Here is a 10,972-nt window from a genome sequence, read left to right as displayed (position 1 = left end):
ATTTTCAATTTAATAATGTTCGGTTTCAGTATCTCAACAGTCTGTACCAAAAGGCATGTATTAATCGGCCCCTAATGAAATAAAAGAAACATGGAAACATATGTAACAAGGATAAAACAGACAAATAGAAGAGCACTCTATCTGGCACCGAAGACTCGAGAAATATTTTTAATTATATAAATGTGCAGGAATAAAAGAACATGCAAAACGTCTAAAAATATCTATACCCAAACATAAAATTGAGAGATTAAAGATGTTACCAGCTAGATACGGCTGAAGGTTTTTGTGACTGTATGTGTGACACATTACCCTTGGGCCCCGAGTTGTCTTGGCATATCCCCAAAACTAACTGAAAACACTATAGGTTTAGATGATTTTAACATTAGGAAGAATTTGAATACGGCTTCTCTAATCTTCAGTTTGAATAAACTTATCTGATGGCAACTAATGGCGCATCACTAAGGAGCCGGCGCGTAGACGCCGGTTGAATCTGATACCAATTTAACTGTTTAAAACAGAATGCATAATATACATATAATTAAGATTAAGTCTAGGACGACCCCTGTATTTTCCACATGAAATCTAAGTATCAAATTGTCGCTCTCCCTTGTTAATGTGAATGAACGTTATTTTCACATTAGCAAATAGAAATACATTGACAAATATCCGACAGGAAAAGCCACGTTTTAATTACGGTACCACAACCCACAGCAGTGCATGCTATTACACACACAAATATACACAAAGTAAATCATTTACATAATGAATGAACAAACGGTTATTGGCAAATCACTACTGGGGAGTAAAGAAAACATTGGGGTACCGCCTTGCAACGGCTCACCACTGGGAGTGAAGAAACCATTAGGGCGCCGCCTTGCAATGGCTAACCACTGGGAAGCGGAGAAACCATTAGGGCGCACCTTGCAACGGCTAAAAATTGGGGAGCGGAGAAACCATTAGTGCGCCGCCTTGAAACGGCTAATCACTGGTGAGGGGAGAACTCATTAGGGCATCGCCTTGCAACGGCTAACCACTGGTGAGCGGAGAACCCATTAGGGCGCCGCCTTGCAACGGCTAACCACTGGTGAGCGGAGAACCCATTAGGACGCCGCCTTGCAACGGCTAACCACTGGTGAGCGGAGAACCCATTAGGGCGCCGCCTTGCAACGGCTAACCACTGGTGAGCGGAGAACCCATTAGGGCGCCGCCTTGCAACGGCTAACCACTGGTGAGCGGAGAACCCATTAGGGCGCCGCCTTGCAACGGCTAACCACTGGTGAGTGGTGAGCGGAGAACCCATTAGGGCGCCGCCTTGCAACGGCTAACCACTGGGGAGCGGATCACCCATTAGGACGCCGCCTTGCAACGGCTAACCACTGGTGAGCGGAGAACCCATTAGGGCGTCGCCTTGCAACGGCTAACCACTGGTGAGCGGAGAACCCATTAGGGCGCCGCCTTGCAACGGCTAACCACTGGTGAGCGGATCACCCATTAGGGCGCCGCCATGCAACGGCTAACCAGTGGTGAGCGAAGAACCCATTAGGGCGCCGCCTTACAACGGCTAACTACTCCATTAGGGCGCCACCTTGCAACGGCTATCCACTGGGGAGCTGAGAAACCATTAGGGCGCCGCCTTGCAACGGCTAACCACTGGTGAGCGGAGAACCCATTAGGGCGCCGCCTTGCAACGGCTAACCACTGGTGAGCGGAGAACCCATTAGGGCGCCGCCTTGCAACGGCTAACCACTGGTGAGCGGAGAACCCATTAGGGCGCCGCCTTGCAACGGCTAACCACTGGTGAGCGGAGAACCCATTAGGGCGCCGCCTTGCAACGGCTATCCACTGGGGAGCGGAGAAACCATTAGGGCGCCGCCTTGCAACGGCTATCCACTGGTGAGCGGAGAACCCATTAGGGCGCCGCCTTGCAACGGCTATCCACTGGTGAGCGGAGATCCCATTAGGGCGCCGCCATGCAACGGCTAACCACTGGTGAGCGGAGAACCCATTAGGCCGTCACCATGCAACGGCTAACCACTGGTGAGCGGAGAACCCATTAGGGCGCCGCCTTGCAACAGATAACTACTCCATTAGGGCGCCGCCTTGTAATGGCTATCCACTGGTGAGCGGAGAAACCTTTAGGGCGCCGCCTTGCAACGGCTAACCACTGGTGAGCGGAGAACCCATTAGGGTGCCGCCTTGCAACGGCTAACCACTGGTGAGCGGAGAAACCATTAGGGCGCCGCCTTGCAACGGCTAACCACTGGGGAGCGGAGAAACCATTAGGGCGCCGCCTTGCAACGGCTAACCACTTGGGAGCGGAGAAACCATTAGGGTTACCCCTTGCAACCTCTAACCACTGGGGAGTGGAGAAAGCATTAGGGCGCCGCCTTGCAATGTCTAACCACTGGGGAGCGGAGAAAGCATTAGGGCGCCGCCTTGCAACGGCTAACCACTTGGGAGCGGAGAAACCATTAGGGTTACCCCTTGCAACGTCTAACCACTGGGGAGTGGAGAAACCATTAGGGCACTGCCTTGAAATGGCTAACTACTTTGGAGTGGAGAAACCATTAGGGTGCCACCTTGCAACGGCTAACCACTTGGGAGTGGAGAAACCATTAGGGCGCCGCCTTGCAACAGCTAACCACTTTGGAGTTGAGAAACCATTAGGATGCCGCCTTGCAACGGCTAACCTTTTTGGAGTGGAGAAACCATTCGGGCGCCGGCTAACCACTGGGGAGTGGAAAAACCATTAGGGCGCCGCCTTGCAACGGCTAACCACTGGGGAGTGGAGAAACCATTAGGGCACCGCCTTGCAATGGCTAACCACTGGGGAGTGGAGAAACCATTAGGGCGCCGCCTTGCAACAGCTTACCACTAGGGAGTGGAGAAATCATTAGGGCACCGCTTTGCAACTGCTAACCACTAGGGAGTGGAGAAATTATTAGGGCACAGCCTTGCAATGGCTAACCACTTTGGAGTGGAGAAACCATTAGGGTACCGCCTTGCAATGGCTAACCACTTTGGAGTGGAGAAACCATTAGGGCACTGCCTTGAAATGGCTAAATACTTTGGAGTTGAGAAACCATTAGGGTGCCGCCTTGCAACGGCTAACCACTTGGGAGTGGAGAAACCATAAGGGCGCCACCTTGCAACGGCTAACCACTTGGGAGTGGAGAAACCATTAGGGCACCCCCTTGCAACGTCTAACCACTGGGGAGTGGAGAAAGCATTAGGGCGCCGCCTTGCAATGTCTAACCACTGAGGAGTGGAGAAACCATTAGGGCGCCGCCTTGCAATGACTTACCACTGGGAGTGGAGAAACCATTAGGGCAGGCCTTCCAACGTCTAACCACTGGAAAGTGGAGAAAGCATTAGGGCGCTGCCTTGCAATGGCTAACCACTGGGAAGCGGAGTAACCATTAGGGCACCGCCTCACCACTTTGGAGTTCAGAAACCATTAGGGAGCCGCCTTGCAACGGCTAAGCACTGGGGAGTGGAGAAACCATTAGGGCACCGTCTTGCAACGGCTAACCACTTGGGAGTGGAGAAACCATTAGGGCACCCCCTTGCAACGTCTAACCACTGGGGAGTGGAGAAAGCATTAGGGCGCCGCCTTGCAATGTCTAACCACTGGGGAGCGGAGAAAGCATTAGGGCGCCGCCTTGCAATGGCTTACCACTGGGAAGCGGAGACACAATTAGGGTACCGCCTCACCACTTTGGAGTTCAGAAACCATTAGGGCACCGCCTTGCAACGGCTAACCACTGGGGAGTGGAGAAACCATTAGGGCACTGCCTTGAAATGGCTAACTACTTTGGAGTTGAGAAACCATTAGGGTGCCGCCTTGCAACGGCTAACCACTTGGGAGTGGAGAAACCATTTGGGCGCAGCCTTGCAACAGCTAACCACTTTGGAGTGGAGAAACCATTAGGGTACCGCCTTGCAATGGCTAACCACTTTGGAGGGGAGAAACCATTAGGGCACTGCCTTGAAATGGCTAACTACTTTGGAGTTGAGAAACCATTAGGGTGCCGCCTTGCAACAGCTAACGACTTGGGAGTGGAGAAACCATTAGGGCGCCGCCTTGCAACGGCTAACCACTTGAGAGTGGAGAAACCATTAGGGCGCCGCCTTGCAACAGCTAACCACTTTGGAGTTGAGAAACCATTAGGGCGCCGCCTTGCAACGGCTAACCACTTTGGAGTGGAGAAACCATTAGGGCGCCGGCTAACCACTGGGGAATGGAGAAACTTTTTGGGCGCCGCCTTGCAACGGCTAACCACTGGGGAGTGGAAAAACCATTAAGGCGCCGCCTTGCAACGGCTAACCACTGGGGAGTGGAGAAACCATTAGGGCACCGCCTTGCAATGGCTAACCACTGGGGAGTGGAGAAACCATTAGGGCGCCGCCTTGCAACAGCTTACCACTAGGGAGTGGAGAAATCATTAGGGCACAGCCTTGCAACTGCTAACCACTAGGGAGTGGAGAAATCATTAGGGCACAGCCTTGCAATGGCTAACCACTTTGGAGTGGAGAAACCATTAGGTTACCGCCTTGCAATGGCTAACCACTTTGGAGTGGAGAAACCATTAGGGCACCGCCTTGCAACGGCTAACCACTTTGGAGTGGAGAAACCATAAGGGCACCGCCTTGCAATGGCTAACCACTTTGGAGTGGAGAAACCATTAGGGCAACGCCTTGCAACAGCTAACCACTGGGGAGTGGAGAAACCATTAGGGCACCGCCTTGCAACGGCTATAATATATAACTATTGGTGAGTGGAGAAATTACCATTAGGGCACCGCCTTGCAACGGCTATTGGCAAATCAGTACTGGGGAGTGTGGCCGGCTAATGTAGCCTGTCTCGACCCAAACCGTGTTCAAAAGTATCTAGATAGTGTAATATATTATCCTCATCTGACTACCGGCAAAGCTTTAGAAAATATATTTTGTTATTTGTTAGATTTTAGTTTATGTGTCTCAGATACTCTATCAGCTTCTAAAACAATGAATGCGAGTAGATTTCTTATGGTTAAGTGATAAAAAATTTCAATTTCAAGTTATAAAACGTTTTGATAATGGGATATTAATTCAAGATAATGGTAAATATTCAGGGATAAAGTGTATAATTATGGTAATGGACAACATATCTTATTTTGGTAAAGCACAGGTGAGTATCAAATAGCATGCCTAAAGACAGGAAATGATTCTATCAGCTATCGATCTATTCCTTTGATGTAACACTGTCATTAAAGCATTTATTTGTCACACTGTTACCAAATGAATTTATTTTATTTCATACCATTTGTAGAAAAACGTCTAATTACTTCAATGGTTGCTTCACAATTTCATATCAGGACTCGCACCAGCAACCGCTAGATCAAGAGTCCAGCGCTATATTCATGCAAAGCTGTTCGCCAAAAGCACTACTTGCAAAGTGTATTGATTCTTGTATTCGGATTCATTTCCAACTCAGAAACCAATAGTTATCGAGTGTTATGAAATTTTGTAATTCATCATCTCATGTTACTGTTAGCACTTTATAACTTACTAGGATATGCAGAAAATACGCCACTTTTTTATTTTATTGGCCCTGGCTCTTAGCCAATAGATCTGTACTCCAGTATTTCAGTCACATTTTACCGAAATCTCCCACCTGTAAGTTATACACTATCTAACACCGGAGAAGTTGTCTCCCTTATTACATATTAATAAACATTGTAGATCTATGTAACATACATTTTTTTCAAAATTAACACAAAAATACAATGTGATATTTCACTGTGAGCAATTGAAATGTTTACCTAAAACTGAAACCTATGCATTTCACAACACCTAAACTATCAGTCCTACTATTTCAAAAACATAATATATATCTGTCACTTCTATTAAAGTTTTAAAAAAAGCTATTTAAATAAATGTACACGGGTAGGTGTCTAGCCTGGCTCCCTGGTTATTTTTTTATATACTGCAAACCTCAAGTAAAACCTATAAGTAAATTTAAGCCTTTATAATTAAAATTACACGTTTTTATCTGATGGCTGAACCTATGTCCGGAGCAAGGGGCAATAAAAAATGTTGATATAGAAAGAACCTGCAGGAGTTACTTCCCCTGTGAATGAAGAAAACTTGTGTATGAGAAATATGACAGAACAAACTTAATAATGGCCAGGGAGCCGGTCTAATAGGTTTCTTAACACTCTTGTATCCATTTTACATTAGTATATATGTAGTACAATTCTAACATTTTAAACATTAAAGAGGCTTTCTAGTTCTAATTTTTTCACTTACGTTCCACAGGTTTGATTCCTTTTATAGAACTTTTTAACATGCGATACATATCTTCAATAGTGAGCACCATCTTCTGTTTCAGTTGTTATTTCCTTGCCCTTTTACAACAGATATAAGATTTGGATTAAACACAGTGGATACCTGATCTTTTCTTTCTGCTTTACTAACATTAAATCACCTTCTTGAATATCACACGATTCAGCTCGACATCTGCCATCCCAAACTCTTACGCAGTGATCTCCCTTAACGCTTCACTCATCAATGAGCGAACTGGCACGGGAGGTTACTGTGTAGGAGTTTGCTGGCATCCACATACAATCTTGGTCGAGGGTTACACAAGGACCATTTGTGTGAAATTATATTAAAATCAAACCATCGGTTTAGGTGGAGATGTCTTTGAAGATTTTTCTAGTTTTAACTATGTGCAACCAAGCCGAATTGTTTGAACAACTGTGGTAGAAGACCATCCAAAGAACATCCATGCCAGTTTCATCAAAATCCATTCAGTGGTTTTGGAAGAACAACTGTGGAAGACGGATGGACAGACACACACACACACGACAAACACAGCGTGACCAGAATGGCTCACCATAAGCATTGCTCAGGTGTGCTAAAAACAAACAAGAGCTGTCAGTTGACAGCGCGCTCAACTATTCTCAGTGCTTGATAGTATAATATAAGCTATGAGTAAAACTTTAACATTACAATCAGCATATTCTAAGTCGAAAAGGGGCCATAATTCAGTCAAAATGCTTGATAGAGTTGTCTGCTATTGTTTACAGAATGGGGTCATGATGGTAAACAAGTATGCAAAATATGAAAGCAATATCTCAATGGACTTTGAATATATTTGGGGTGGTACACAAACTTTAACATTTGTGTGATGCTCACACTAATGCTAACGCCGACGCCGGGGCGAGTAGGATAGCTCCCCTATTCTTCGAATAGTCGAGCTAAAAGGTAGGTCAGTAGGTCAAGGTCACAATCAAGTGACCCTAATTGCTCAGGGCCATCTGGTAATTATAACTATCAATAGTCTAAGAAATATGATGGAAAATTTTTTTTAAGTATTTTTTCCTATATACAGTCTAACCTGTACTAACGGTCACCTCCGTTCAGATCATTTTATGACACCCCTGACGGATTTTCCTCTATTTCATCACTTTATTCAGCAGCCACCAAAGTTGCCTCCCGACCGCCATATTTGACCCCTTTCAGTGGCCCCGTTTCTTCCAAAACCGATTATTTTTAGGTGATAATCGCTGAAGATACCCGATTTTTGAGAGACATGTGATTGCTAAGTTTCGCGTGACTTCACCACAAGAACGGCAAAATGACATGAGCTTCTCAATTAAAACTGATAACCAAAGGTGTGATCCCCTTTTTTTCACACTGTGATCTGGTTAAAGATAATACTCGATATCTATTTAGTAGCATAATATTTGTGATATTTTTTATATTTCTTTCATCAAAATACTATTAAATCTATACGAAATTTATTGTGTCTGAAAGAAATATAAACCACTCGATCTTTTACGGAACGTAACGGCAATCTTAGATTTTAGTGCAGACAGTAAGCGTGGAGAGTAGCTTCCCTTACTAAAAGGGCAAAAATTGTAAACAAACTTGTTTTGTAACAATTTTTGTTGTGGCCAAATTGTCTGCTTCCCCTGGCTGGCTGCTTAAGACAGGTTAGACAGTAATTCATATACAAGTGACCCCTGGGGTGGGGTCCCTTTTTCATCCCTTGGGCATAATTTTTACAATCTTGTTAGAAAACCACTAGGCAATGCTGTATACCAAATATCGAAGGCCTTGGCCTTGAACTTTCAGACAAGTAGATTTTAAAGTTTATTTTTCCTATATAAGTCTATGTAAAACTTGGGACCCCCTTTAACCCCAGGGTAATTATTTGAACAATCTTGGTAGAGGACCACAAGACAATGCTACATACCAAAAATATCAATGGCCTAGGTCTTGTATTTTCAGACAAGAAGAATTTTAAAGTTTTTTCCTATACATGTCTATGTAAAACTTGGGGCCCCCGGGGTGGGGCCTCTTTTCAATCCAGGGGCATAATTTGAACAATCTTCATAGAGGACCATTGGATGAGGTTACATGCCAAATATCGAGGCTCTATGCCTTGGGGTTTTGGAAAAGAAGATTTTTTAAGTTTTTCCTTTCGTTTGCCATGGCAACCAGAGATGTGTGGACTTCAATTCTTCGAACAATTTTGAAAGGGGGCCACCCAAGGATCATTTCTGTGAAGTTTGGTGTAAATATGCTTTGGTTTTGACAAAGATTTTTTTAGAATTTAATGACAGACAACTGACTCATGACGGACATTGAGCGGTCACAAAAGCTCAACATGAGCCTTTGGCTCAGGAGAGCTAATAAAAGATAATGAAATAAAAAAAAAAATGAAGTAAACAAGAAGGCCCTGTTTACTGATCTGAATTACTTCTTCAAACCTTTCTTTCACAAAGCAACCATTCTGAGGCAGCTTCATAAAGATCAGGTAGTAAATTAACATGGTGACCTAGTTTTCCAGTGCTGGTAACTTAGATACAACATGGATTAACTGACATTTTAAGAACAGGTATTACTTAAAACGTGGCCTCTACATTTGTACGGTTTGGCTGACATTTTTTACCCTAAATGACCCAGTTTTAAACTTCACCTTGATTTCATGAAGGCAGGTTTCACATAGGTCAACTAGAAAATATGGACTTTGAAAATTAATACAGCAGCGAGTGCATTTCGAGGGTTGAACAAAATACTGTCGGAAGTCCTTTATATGAAACGAGATACGACAGTATTACCTTCAACTCTCAATTTACTGTAGCTATTACAAATTTTATAGATATGAATCTCTCAAACCTTTGAAATATGAGGTATTCTAAAAGTTTTGACAACTTGTAACTTTGTTACAACTGATAGGATAAGTAAGCAAGAAACTTGGAACATCCTTGTAAGGTCCTCTTTTGTCCAAAGGTAACTCTCATTCTTATTCTTAGGGTGGAATCTCAAACAAAACAAAAGGCCCCAATTTCACGAAAAAACTTTTTTTAAAAAGTAATTATTTAGTTAAGTCTGTTATTTTTAAATTGTGCTATTGCTTAAGTAATTGTTATTTAATGTTGATTTTTTTCTTTAACAATGTTTTTATTGCTAGATCATACTGTGGTTAAGTAGTGTTTGTCTGCAGTACTTATTTCAATCAGGCAAATATGATATTTCTATTTAAGGACGCTCACTACAGTTTCGTAATTTTTTTCTCAATAATAGATTTTGATGTCATTGAAATGTTTTGTATTAAAAGATCATGTTATGATGTATTGAAAAATGAAATAACAAGAGCTGTCTCCATAGGATGACACATGCCCCCGATGGCACTTTGAATGAATAGTTATGGCCGATGTTAGAGTTTAGGACCTTTGACCTACGGAGCTGGGTCTTGCGCGCGACACGTCGTCTTACTGTGTCACACATTCATGCGTAGTTATTTTAAAATCCATGCATGAATGACAAAGATATGGACCGGACACGCCCATCAATGCACTATCATGAAAAATGACCTTTAACGTCTAAGTGTGACCTTGACCTTTGAGCTATGGACCTGGGTCTTGCGCACGACACGTCGTCTTACTGTGGTACACATTCATGCCAAGTTATTTGAAAATCCATCCATGGATGACAAAGATATGGACCAGACACGCCCATCAATGCACTATCCTTTAACGTCTAAGTGTGACCTTGACCTTTGAGCTACGGACCTGGGTCCTGCGCGCAACACGTCATCTTACTGTGGTACACATTCATGCCAAGTTATTTGAAAATCCATCCATGGATGACAAAGATATGGACCGGACACGCCCATCAATGCACTATCCTTTAAAGTCTAAGTGTGACCTTGACCTTTGAGCTACGGACCTGGGTCTTACGCGCGACACGTCGTCTTACTGTGGTACACATTCATGCCAAGTTATTTGAAAATCCATCCATCGATGACAAAGATATGGACCGGACACGCCCATCAATGCACTATCCTTTAATGTCTAAGTGTGACCTTGACCTTTGAGCTACGGACCTGGGTCTTGCGCGCGACACGTCGTCTTACTGTGGTACACATTCATACCAAGTTATTTGAAAATCCATCCATCGATGACAAAGATATGGACCGGACACGAAAATTGCGGACAGACTGACAGACCGACAGACGGTTCAAAAACTATACGCCTCCCTTCGGGGGCATCAAAATACTAGGTCACCAGCTTTGTTTCAATTTAATTTGCCCCTAGATATGGTGCTATTTTAAACATTTTTCAAAATTTCTGTAATCCTGAAATATATTTCAGTAAAGTACAATAATCAGCATAAATTTGATTACCTAAGCATTTTTATAACGGAAAACAATATATCTATTTGAAACATGCTCAGAGAAATCAAAAGAACATGATTTTGTAAAGAAAGGAATACTTGTTCAGCAGACCCAAGGGCTATTTTTGCATATTTTTGTCAGTTTTAAGTTGGTACTTCTGCTATTTTATCTAGTTTTACATAATAGAATTTAATCAAACTCTGCATTACCTTTGGTTATGTCTACCTAATCTAAAACAAAAAGAAAATTGATAGGTCACCGTATTAGATTTCGCTTAAATCTTTAATTACAACGAGGTGG

This window comes from Mercenaria mercenaria, chromosome 8, assembly GCF_021730395.1.
Source record: "Mercenaria mercenaria strain notata chromosome 8, MADL_Memer_1, whole genome shotgun sequence".
NCBI lineage: Eukaryota > Metazoa > Mollusca > Bivalvia > Venerida > Veneridae > Mercenaria > Mercenaria mercenaria.
The sequence above is the reverse complement of the archived record's forward strand: the minus strand, read 5'-3'. Positions refer to the sequence as shown.